General features: G+C 28.2%; 1 pseudogene; it reads left to right on the forward strand.

Moving 5' to 3' along the window:
- Positions 1-8255: 8255 nt before the first annotated feature.
- Positions 8256-11303, forward strand: LOC131183400 (labd-13Z-ene-9,15,16-triol synthase, chloroplastic-like; annotated as a pseudogene).
- Positions 11304-13735: the final 2432 nt, after the last annotated feature.

Here is a 13735-nt window from a genome sequence, read left to right on the forward strand (position 1 = left end):
TTTTCAATCTTCAATAATGTTAGACTTGTCCAGGGAGTTCCACCACCAAAATTTAGCAGAAAGCTTTTGAATATCCTGAATTAAACCTTATGGAAGTTTAAAAACTAACATTATGTAGGATAGTTAATATGTTGCTCTTTACTTCATTTAGCTTTTGTCATGTAGCTAGATCCGGTAACATTTGGCTTTGATGGGTTTAGATCATCAATCGTTTGTATGTTAGGCAAAGTCAAAATTCTTTGCATCAGAAGAAAAAATTGTAGTTTTCTCCTAACCATAAAGAAATATTAACCAAGCAAAAGAAGAATCACATATTACACCCATTTGAGACTCACAATGAGATTAAAATGGTTGAACCATTTGCTTTGGATATTTTTATCCTTTAATTTAATAAATTTATTTTATTCTTATGAATTTTTTTATTTTATTTTCATTATAAGTAATTTTTTTTTAACTCTCAATCTCTTATCCGCATGTTCATGCTCCCTACTAATTGGGATTGTAGAATTATCTTAATTTCACTTTTTCAAAATTAAGACGTGTGAGATAAAACATTTTTAAATATTAAGATGCCACTAAATTTTTTGATTAAATTCTAAAGATAAATTTATGTATTCAACTTTTATTTTTTTATAACAGAATTTAAATTTTAAAATTAATAGAGTAGATAAGAAGATTTAGCACCTTAAAAGGTAAAAGAATAACAATCAATAATCAAGTTGCCCCTGATTGACAATAAAATTTAAATTTTATTAAATCCTTCAGTACTCTTTTCTAATTACATCAAAAAGCTAAGTAAATTAAAGACAAATTTCTTTTAAAAAAGTTATGATTTAAAAGAAATCATAGGTTAATCACATATTATAAAAGAAATAATAATTTTAAATATTTAATTATTATTTTTAAAAAATTAATTTAATAGTTATATTAATTAAATATTTCTAATGAATAATTTAAAATTTTAAAAACTAATATATATTCTTTAATACTTACATCAAAAAGCTAAATAAATTAAAGATAAATTTCTTTTAAAAAAATATGATTTAAAAGAAATCACAGATTAATCACATATTATAAAAAATTAATAATTTTAAATTCTTAGTTATTATTTTTTTAAAAATTAATTTAATAATTATATTAATTATGTATTGCAAATCAATAATTAAAAAATTTAAAAACTAAATTTTAACTTCAAAGCTCTTTTGAAAAAAAATGACTTCCAAAGCAAGCCTTACGTCGTGCTATGAATCCCAAATTCGTCTTATTTAAAAGTTAATTTTTAATCCAAATAGAAGATTAATGGATGAAAATCTCTTTTTAAGTCTAGTTTGATTAATTTAGTCTTTAATTAGATTAAAAATTTTTAATAATTCATATTATTTAATAAAGTAGAATTTAATTTTAAATAGAAAACCAATCTAACAAATCAAATTACAGATTTCTTAAATAATAATAAACTCTTATATTATTTTTTAACTAATCAAAATAAAAGATAATTTATCAATGTTAAATTCAATTTTTTTTTTTTCATCCAATTATTCTCCTCCACATGTATTGCGCGCGAATAAAATAATGATCAATTTACTTTAACAATCAAAATTTTTTTATGAAATTTTAATTTTAATTGAAATCTTTTAATTTTATTAATTTAATCCATAAATTTTAATATCATTTTCAAATTTAGCAATAGGTCAATCAGTAGCTAAGGTAACCCAAATTAACTGACATGGCAAGTTGACTGGGCATGCTAACAAGATAAAAGTTATTTTTTAATTCATGAGAGCCAAAATTCTTGGTAAATAAATTTTTTGACTGGAGTTAAAATTAACCAACTTGATTTATAAGATGCAAAACCATGGTAAAATTATTTTTAACATAGATTATAAAACTCTATTTACTCACTTCATCATTAACACCATTGTTCAAAAGAAAGGAGAGCAGCGATATTGAAAATTTGAAAATGAAATTACGAAACAAGAAAAATAAGAAATTGAGAATCGATAATAGTCCTAAGAGTTTGAAATCTTAAACTGGGACTTTCAATGGGTGAAGTAGAAAGCAAATTCTAGGGTCCTCACGTGCCTTTTACATATTTCTTTAATTTGCATTGAAATTGGGATCATGGGCATATATAAACTATTGCCATGATTTTCTTGAAAGCAACATAAGAGGAAGTAAAAAATTCCATCGAGGAAGAGTCTGAGGGTAAGCTTAAGGGAATTTTGGGTTACAATCTAGATGATATGGCGTCCACCGACTTCATTGGAGATAGCAAATCAAGCATCTTTGATGCCAAGACTGGAATTGGTTTGAATGAAAACTTTGTGAAACTTAGAAAAAAAAAATTGTGAAACTTGTCTCTTGGCAGCACAGCAACACAATGAATTCTGCTACAGTGCACATGTGCTTGATTTGTTCTGTCACATTACCACCATCGTTTCTCAATTCATTGTTTTGTTATTTCCCAATTTCACCTCCACTTTTTCATTCTCGTTGTTCTCTGATCTTAACGTGAAGCGTGCAAATACTAAGTTTTTAAGGAAATTATTATCTAAACTCGCTCTATCATATATTTATAGATAAATCTTATTATATTTTTTTTATATTTTGAATCATAATAAGCGAAATTTAAATATGAAAAATCTAATCTATTAACTTATGTTCTAACACCTTAGTCTAGATTGGTTAATTTTAACTCAACATTTTATTTTAAATTAAAAAATTATTTTTATCAAAAATTTTGGGTCCCATGAATTAATAAATAAACTTTTAATCTAGTAAGCATCTCTAGTCAGCATGACACATAAGCTAATTTGCGTCATCTTAGTTACTAATTGACCTATTGCTAAGTCTGAAAATAATATTGAAATATATGAATTCAATTGATAAAATAAAAAGATTTGACTAAATTTAGAAATACACAAAAAGGTTTTGATTTTTTAAGTCAATTGGCCTAAAATAATTTATGATACTTAATTTTTTATTTTTATATATAAATTTAAATATTAAGCTTAATTACTCAAATTCAAATGTTAAAGTTCTTTAATAATTAATATTATAATTTAATTAGTGTAATATAAAATATAAATATTTAAAATATTTTGATACCTAATATTATTAATGTTCTTAATAAATTATTTCATACCTTTAAATATTTTAATTTAGAATTGTAAGTTAAAATTTATGGAAATATGGTAATTTCATCTTTTATTGGTTATCGAATTGATATAGAAATCATATCCTAAAAGTCTAATTATAAATCCAAATTGAAAATTTCCTCCACTGTTATAAATTATATATTTTTTATGTCACATGAAATTTATAAAATTAAAATAAAAAAATAAATACTCATGTATTATCTCGTCAATTTAATATAAGTATAACCTATCTATTTATACATATAAAAAGTAGGTAATTGTTATGCTTTAAATTTTTTTTAAGTATTTTTATTATTATCATTATTATCTCAATTTTTATGATTAGAACAAATGATTATAAAACATCAAAGCATCCATAATCAATTTTATTATTTAAAAATTAATCCATAATCAATTTTATTATTTAAAAATTAATTACATTTTTTTAGTTTATAAAAAATAACAATAATATTGCTTTTCTAAAACTCATGCATATCATAATATGCATATATTTTATCATAAATATTTTTTATCATATTTTATTGAATTAATTTTGGAGAGATTAATAATTTAATTTAAAATGAGATAATTAAATACAATTGAAATTAAGATTTTAAAAATTTATTAATTATTATAATTAGTAAAAATATTTCATTTAAATATATATATCTTAAAATTAATAAAATAATTTAAAATTATATTTATAAAAAGTAAAATCTCTATATATCTATTTTATTTATGCATATAAATCAAGCCAAACTTTTATTATAGGCTACCACATGATGCTTTCTGAAAAGAGCTTGACTTGCTAATTATAATTTTTTTTTAAATATTATTATATTAATGTTTTAATTTTTTTTAATCAATTATGTTATATTTATGATTAAAAAAATTTAAAACAACAAATTATTGAATTGTAATTTTTGCAACTGTTATTTATCATATTTTGTGTCATTTGAAAACAATAAAACTTTTTTTTATCATCTAATGCTTTTCAAATTATTCTTTGATTTCTACTTTTTTTTTTGTTTATATTCAAATTTTATTTATTAATCCTCATTTTGAAAATTTATTTACATTTCTGCTAATTTTTTTATTTCTTATAATATTAAGAAGAGACCATTGAATTAAAATTGAAAAATTAAGTAGCACTAACTATTAAAAAAAAAAAGTAGTCGTATGGCAAATATAATTATTTATAAATATATGTGAAGATAAGCTTTCAATAATGATTTTGTAATTTTTTTATTTTTACTTTTTCAGTTATTTTTGTTATTTATCTCTTGATTATCGTGATGATACTTTTATAATTTTTTAACAATTGATTATCGTGATGATACTTTTATATTTTTTTAATATTTTTCATTTACTTATTTTTATGAGTAATGATATATTTTAATTATATATATTTATTAATTTATTTTTTCACAGAAAATGAATTATAAAAATTGATAAAAAAATGTAATTTTATTGAAAATTTAATTAAATATTTTAAAATTAAAATAAAGTTTTTTAATGAGAAAATTATTCATATTATAAATTTTAATAATCAAATTATATAAAAAATTAGAAATGATTTTAATAAAAAATGAAATATTAAAATTTAAATTAAAAATAAAAAATTATGCCACATCGCCTAATAAAAAAGCCTAAAAAATTGCCATTTAGCATTTCTTTTATCTTTATTTAAAATTTCAACTACTTAAATTTTATCTCTAACTATTAAAATTTAAAATCCTTTTTAGCACATATTTTAATAATTTTAAATTTTCTTAAATTTATAAATTTAATAAAACTATACTCATCATATAATATGCCTAAAATCATTATATTAGAAAAAAAAGGATGAACTATTTTTAAAAAATTATATATATATATATATATATATATATATATATATATATATATATATATATATATATATATATATATATATATGTATATACACTAAAATTTTTTTAGAAAATTTAAATATATAGTTTTAAAAACATTTCTTATATTTAAAATATAAGAATTTTATAATGATATTTCAAGAATGGCTAAGTGGCATGTGTATTTTATTTTATTTTATTTACCCTTTTATTAATATATGTCAAATAATTTAAAAATAATAAAAAATAATTTATTAATTAACTTATTTATTAAAATAAAACTATAATTAATTAAAATTTTATAATATAATTATAAAAATATAAAATATAGTAAAATTTATATTAAATTATATTATTAAATAAAATAATAAAAAGTCTACGCAAAGTGCAAGCAAAATAACTAGTTAAGTATTAAAATATGAAAGTTTAATTTTTTTTTTTATACTTTGTAATATGTTTTTATTTTTAATACAAGCATCTTTTATTTCGTGGAAAATAATTAACTTGTATATGAATAATGTCCTATGGTTGCAATATTAAATTAGTGGCATGTGTTTATATTATATATGTATAAGTGTTTTCTCATTTCAATAAAATTATCAAAATTTCAATTTTTCTTTTGATTAAGAAAAAATATATTTTTTTTAATTTAGAGTGCATTTGGCACTATTTTAATTTATTGGTTTTTAATTTTTTTTAAAATGAAAAACTGATTTTTTTTTTGTGGGTTTTTATAAAACCTTGTGGTTATCTTCTTTTACCTTCAACTTCGCTCACGGTGAAAGACTGATTTAAACTCAACTCAACTCAACTCAACTAAGCCTTTATCCCAAAAATTTGGGATCGGCTATATGGATTCGCTTTCTCCACTCTGAACGATTTTGGGTTAAATCCTCAGAAATGTGTAATGCTTCTAGGTCATATTGTACTACTCTCCTCCAAGTTAATTTAGGTCTACCCCTTTTTTTTTCTATCTCTAACCTAATGTGCTCTACTTGTCTAACTGGAGCATCCGTATGTCTACGCTTCACATGATCAAACCACCTCAATCTCCCTTATCTTAACTTATCTTCAATTGGCACCACTCATACATTTTCTCTAATACTCTCATTACGGACTTTATCTAGTCTAGTATGGCCACTTATCCACTTTAACATTCTCATCTCTGCAACTCTTATCTTAGATGCATACGACTCTTTCAGTGCCCAACACTCACTACCATATAACATAGCCGGTCGTATGGCTGTACGGTAAAATTTTCCTTTCAATTTATTGGGAATCTTACGATCACATAAAACTCTCGTGGCATGTCTCCACTTCAACCATCCGGCTTTAATCCTATGACTAACATCCTCCTCACATCCCCCATCTACCTAAAAAAGACTGATTTAAACAAAAAAAAAATCTGCATCTCTTCCCAACCAAAATATTAATGTTTACCAAAAAAAATCCAAAAAATTAATTGTAGATTCATAATTATATGGGTTTAAGAAAAAATAAAAATAAAAACCCAGAAACCTATATGCCTTCTGAGATTTGATTTAGGAGAGATGGGCGTTTGTGAATCATATTAATGAAGAATTTTTGCATTTTGTAATCCTTATAGACTTTGTCTCTCTCCTCCCATAAAAAATTGTAAAGAATTTCTTACCAGATTTGTAGACGTTCTGAAATTGAAGAACAAAATGTATAATTTTTCTTTTTATCAAAATCTATTCAAATTGATGATTGTAATCAAGACTTGGATATTTGATGAAAATCAAAGAAAAAGTAGGCCTTCATCAAACTTGAGAAGATGGGATAAAAAATGGATATGTGAAAAGAGAAAGCATGTGAGAGTCAATGACTTGGAGAAAGAGAAGACAAAGAGAGGCTGCAAAGTGATGTTTTTTCGAACGCATTGCAGGTTTTTTTTTTTTTTCTCTCTTAAAGAAAAAAAAAAAGAAAACTAAAGTGTTATCAATTGAACTCTTATTTTTTTTAATATTTTAAATATTATAAAATATAAAAAATTATTTTTTAAAAAAATATTTTCTGAAACAAAGCTACAATTAAATTTATTTTTCAAATAAGATTACAAGTGACACATGGGAAAGTCAGAAACGATTACCTTTCTTTAGTTATCGATTGTAGGTCCAATTCAAAGGTAGTTAGTCTCATTGTTGGAGATGATACATTTTAATTTAATTTTTTTTATTTTTTATAGAATTATATTCTTTAGTAGAATAAAATTTAAATTTAAATAGAAAAGTAAATTAATCAATATAATTATTTTTTATAGAATTATATTTTTTTAGTAGAATAAAATTTAAATTTAAATAAAAAAATTTTAACTAATAAAATTAAATATTTTAAATAATAATAAATTTTTATATTATTATTTTGCCAGGGTAATTTATTATTATTAAATTCTTTTTTTATCTTTATCATTATTAAATTTAATCTTTTTTTTTCATCTCATTTTCCTTGCCAATAGAATATATATATTATAATCCACTTAATCTCAATTAGAACTGGCCTAAACTAAAATGTATTCGTAAAATAAATAAAAAACAATTAAACGTGTATAAATAACCAACCTAATATTTGTGGAATTTAACCAAAAAAAAACATCTACCCAAATCATTAATGTAAAATAGGAAATTTATTAGGGACACTCAAAATAAATAAATAAATATATATATATATATATATATATATATATATATATATATATATATATATACACACACACACACGTCATCTCTCTCACAATTATGTCAACTCATTCTCCATATTCAAAGAGGGTCCACTTTAAACAGTATTTTATCTGCACTTCTTCCCATATTTAAAGGACCCAAATTGGTATGATTGAGCCTATATTTTATCATTTTCTTTCTCCGATGCCTATTTGTAACCTCTCAGGCACGAGCTGTGGCCGGTGGAGTTCATGGATGTGCAAGGACAAGGAACTTCCACCAGTACTGATCATTGCTTCAATTTCCATATTAGGAACGTGTCTGCTCGTATGGGTATCCAAGACAGCAAGAGGAAAGGCTCAGCTTCCACCAGGGCCCCGTGGCTTTCCCATACTTGGCTACCTTCCATTTCTAGGCCCCAATCTTCACCAACTGTTTATGGAATTGGCACAAAATTACGGTCCAATCTACAAGCTCTCAATTGGGCAGAAGCTATGTGTCATAATAAGCTCTCCAACTCTAGTAAAAGAGATTGTTCGCCACCAGGACGTCACATTTGCCAACAGGAATCCAACCATCGCAGCAAAAACATTCTCCTACGGTGGAAAGGACATTGCCTTCGCACCCTATGGCCCCGAGTGGCGCCTGCTACGCAAAGTATTCGTGCGCGAGATGCAGAGCAATGCAAATCTTGATGCATTTTATTCTCTTAGGAGAAGCAAGGTGAAGAAAAGTGTGAGGGATGTGTATGGCAAGAAGATTGGAGAGCCTGTTGACGTTGGGGAACTGGCATTTTTAACAGTGATCAACATGATATCAGGGATGTTTTCGGGTGGAAACCTCGGCCAGGAAGGGGAAATCGATATTGGGGCCAAGTTTCGGGTAGCAGTGGCGGAGCTGGTTGAGATACTGGGAAAGCCAAATGTTTCAGATTTCTTTCCCTTCCTTGCGAGGTTTGACATACAGGGAGTGAAGAGGAAAATGGAGGAGGTATCACAACGGATTGAGAAAATCTATGACCATGTGATAGATCAGTGCATAAAGAAGAAGCAGCAGCAAAGTGGAGAGATGGGGGAAATTACTGACAGGAAGGACTTCTTGCATTTCTTACTGGAGTTTAAAGAGCAGGACACTGAGAAATCAATTTCCAGACAACAAATCAAGGCCTTGCTTATGGTAAACCTTTTCTTCCTTTCCTTATTTTCTGCTCTTTAGTAATCTAAAGGAAATGTTGCATGTATGTGTATACAGGGGTGGCCACGGTCCGGTTTTGAACCGGAACCGAACCGGAATTGGTTCGGTCAAAACGGACCAAAATCGGTTAAAACTGGAACCAACTTCGAACCGGATTTAAATTGTCCTTCTGCGGATTTGGTTCAGGTTCATATTTTTTAAGAACCGTGAACTGGCGGTTCCGAACCGGATTGAACCGACGATTTCGAACCAGATTAAACCGGCGATTTAAATATAAAAAAATTCAATAAATATGTTACGTCACTCCTAATTCATTTATATATATTATTAATTCTCTACACAATTATTCTCTGCATTTTCTTCAATTCTTAATATTTTTTCAATTTTTTTTAAATTCTCTAAATAATTATTTTCTACACTCATTTTAATTTCCAATACTCTCTCAATTTTTCTACTTTATTATTTTATATACTTACTGAAATTTTTAATACTATCTCAGTTACTTTGTTATTACTTTAAATCCTCAATAAAATTTCCAATACCCTCTATTTTAATTTTTTTTTCTCTTTTATAATTTTTAATTATCAATTATTATATAATTTAAAAAAAATACAAGTAATAGAACTAAAAATTTTTATTGCTCTAAATCCTAAAGGGATATATAGGCAAAATTAAATTCATACACTTTTTGCTAATTTCTTTAAAAAATATTAATTTTACTTCTAGTTTTTTAATCAGGGTCAAGTTTTTATTTATTAAATTTTTCTTAAAGATAAATTATTTTCTTTCTTTTTTTTTTCTTATTTTATTTTGATTGAAAGATTTCTAAGAAAAATTAAAATATTTTTACAAATATAACTTAAATTTTGAATCAAAGAAATTTTTCTCTAATTTTTTTGTCTAAGCTACCCTTAAACCATCCCTAAGTCACTTCCAAACCGTCCTCCAAACTATTTTGAACCGTTCTTTTTCGAACCGCTCTTCAAACCGTTTAAACCGGAGTTCAAACCAGAACCAGCGGTTCAAGAACCGTCTTCCAAACCGTCCCCTAGCGGTTTGGTTCAGGTTCATAATTTCATTGAACCTAAACCGGTAGTTCAGGAATCGTAACCGGCGATTCCTGAACCGTGGCCACCCTTTTATATATATATATATATATATATATATATATATATATATATATAATTTCACATACATAATATCAAGTTAAAACTGCAATAAGAAATTCACCATGCAACAACTGCACATGTACATGTAAAAATATGGTTTTCCCCTTCAATAAATTCCTCTCACCTATGGTCCAACAAATTTTAGACGAGGTTTAATATATTTCCATGGATTTTAATTGATTGTGTCTTATATTGTGATCTGTAGAAGGCTTTTTCTTTTTTTAAGCAGACATACTTGTTTAAAATACTAGGAAGATATTATACAGAAGGAAATTTCTTGATTAGATTTCGCCGCGATAAGGGTTGCATGCGCCGGCACTGTCAGAACAGCGCAAAAGGATCCCCTAACGACTAACCTGGCATCGATTAAAATACAATCTGAGATGCAAGTTATATGTTTTCTTTTTGACAGGATATTGTGATCGGTGGTATCGATACAAGTCCAACCACGGTGGAATGGGCCATGGCAGAAATGATGCTACATCCCCAAGTGATGAAGAAAGCCCAAGAGGAACTGACAAATGTGGTGGGAATCAACAACTTAGTTGAAGAATTCCACATTCAAGAATTACCATATTTACACTCAATAGTGAAGGAGACGTTAAGATTGCACCCAGTGGCTCCATTACTCCTACCCCGTTGCCCCACTGAGTCCTGCAACGTAGGTGGCTACATTATCCCAAAGGGCACTAAGGTTTTCTTGAACGTCTGGGCTATGCATAGAGACCCTGAATTTTGGGACCATCCTCAGAGTTCCAACCAGAGAGGTTCTTTGGTCCTCGTAGGTTGGATTATTTGGGGAACCATTTACAGTATCTTCCGTTTGGGTCCGGTAGGAGGATTTGTGTAGGTCTTCCTCTAGGTGAAAGGATGGTAATGTACTTGTTGGCCACATTCTTGCATATGTTCAACTGGAAATTGCCCGGTGGTGCAAATCCTGATACGTCAGAGAAGCTTGGGATTGTCTTGGAGAAATCTACTCCACTAGTTATTATTCCAACTCCTAGACTGTTCAACTTGGAGCTCTATACCTAGAAATAATAAGGTGATGCAGCCATCTTGAATCTAAATCGGATAGTTACGAACATAGGATTTGAGTATGGAAGTACATGCAGCGTATTAAATTTTTACGAAAATTTCTCAGATACCCTTTACTCTGCTGCTTTTCTAAGGGCTTTCTTTTGTTCCTTTCGGGTCTGCTGTTTCTCTACCCGTGTTGCTGTTTTTCTTCTTTTTTTTCATTAGGCTTGTTGGCTGTTGTGGAGCTCCCTTTGTGTCCATTAGATTAGACTTTCTATTTTGTTCTTGGGATTCTGTTTCTTTGTGCTTTTTGTATCTTGGTGTTTTGTTTCTCTATCAATAAATTATTTACTTAAAAAAAAAAAAAGACTAGCGCAGCTATATGAGCAATAAAGGCCGGCCTTAATATGCTTATGATTATGTTTCTAATGTGTATATGATGAAGAGTGATTGTGCATGTGTCAAAAATTAGCAAGTGAAAAAGCAAATCAAACTGTTATTTACTATGATATTCTAAATCCAAGAACTAAAAAATAACTTTAAACAGCCTAGCTTATTTAAGCTTCAATGGAGCTCATATCTGGAAGCAAATGCCCATCTATCATTTCTTTTCTCGATGGGCCCAAAGCGAACACAAGACAGCGATACCGGCAAATCAAGCCAACAACACAGAATTAGAGACGATTTGGCCACATATAACCTGCTCCTGTTATGGGCCAGTAATGGCCGAAGAGAGCAAGTCGAGCGAATGCAACACAGCGATACCGGCAAATCAAGCCAATAACACAAATTTTAAGATAGTTTGACATAAGCCTAGTCTATAATAAATTCTGTGACAAAGAAAAATAATTATGAGCAACACCTCATAGTCAGAAGCTCGCACAATCATCTCACATGGCCGCCCATGTTTTACACTGCTTACGCACTCAACAAAAACAATTTGATGGCCTTATAATTTCATGCTCTCTCACCGACTCTCTCTCTTGATTTTGGCCGCATATAACCTGCCCCTGTTATGGGCCTCTAATGGCCTAAGAGAGCAAGTCCAACGTGGACTTGTTTCCGCCATTCCTCCATCAATTTGGTGTTTTTTTTTTTTTATTTAAGCAAGAGAAATTTATTTATAAATATGAATAAAATAAAGAAAGAAGGCTTCAAAACTAGGCCATGCCAACAGGTAATCCCCTTAGAGACGTAACTTGTGGAGCAGCCTTTCCTTGACAAGACAGCAAACTAAACAATCAAAGAAGTGCAATTACAACATCAGTTAGCAAGACTCCGAGTTATGCTAAGGAGCCAGCCACAAAATTGGCCTCCCCAAGAGATGAGTAAAGAGCACCGGAGGAAGAGCCTTCAAGCGTGGAGAAATAGAGTTAACAACAGCAATAGCACGCCAAGGGGTCGTGTCTAGGTTTATTGACAAGAGGTTACACTCCATCAGTTTGGTTTTGCTAACTTGTTGTTTTGGTTTTTATTTAAATTCAATCCTACTATTTAATTTTTAATTCAACTTTCTAATTAATTTTGACTCTTACTTTTATTTAGACTTGAAATTCCAATAACCTCCACTTCAAAGTCAAATAAAATTTGTTTTCTCAACTTCTACAAATATTAATTTTTGTTTGAATACTTTTCTTACACTCTTTATCATTGATGTTGCAAATTGACTCAACTTGATACCTCGTTTCCTTCCAATTTATAAAGATTTCTTGCACCAAACTTCTAGACTTTTATAATTATAATAGCGCATCGACTATCTAATGACTCAACAAAAATAGAACACCTAACTTAAAGAATCCAACTTACTCTGGCAAGTTAAGTTCTTTTTAAATTTAAGAACATATCTCACTTCATTAAATATTTTTATATAATCACCATGCAATTTAATTTTCACTTTACTAACACCTTTAATTTTCTTTTTCTTGCCATTAGCTAGCTTTACTCACTTTTCTTTTATTTCTTCAATGGCATCAAACCATAATTTTTTTTAGCAAGTATAAGATAAGCAAGCAGAATCCATTAAATATTCATATTGTGATAAATCAGTGTCAATATAATACTCGCTCAAAACCGAGTCAAATAGTCAACGCTCGGTCAAAGGATCCAACATAACAGTCAAAGTGTCAGCGCTCAATTAGAGGGTTAGAGTAAAGAAGAAGTCACAACTAGGAGCCAGGCCAACCAGCACATGGTTTAGATCAACCACACTGAACAAAGCAAAACCTAACTACCCGAACCGAGCAAAAGAATGCTTAGACTAGTGGGGCCAAACAAACACAAATGGGATATCAAAGCAAGTGTGAATGCTCGCTCGACAGACTGAGCATTAACCTTACCAAGTATCAGCCAGTACCAGTCAACGATCAGGACATATTGATAAACGAGAATCTCAGAATATCAACTGAGTATCCGAGATTCTCATAGTTAGTTACAATGGCTCTTTAACCCTCAGTCTATAAATATAAGAACCAAGTATTATTCAGGTACGCTTACTTTGCCAAATTAATTACTGAAGCTTTCTATTAGTCAACCTTTCATTCTCAATTAAAACCTCTAACTTGAGTGTTGAAGTGGCTGGCTAATAGGCTATCAATCTCACGATTTTTCTTTGTTTACAAGCTGATTTGACACTTTAACTGGTCTTCAAAAACTCACAATAGCATCAA

Source organism: Hevea brasiliensis, chromosome 9 (assembly GCF_030052815.1).
Source record: "Hevea brasiliensis isolate MT/VB/25A 57/8 chromosome 9, ASM3005281v1, whole genome shotgun sequence".
Lineage (NCBI taxonomy): Eukaryota > Viridiplantae > Streptophyta > Magnoliopsida > Malpighiales > Euphorbiaceae > Hevea > Hevea brasiliensis.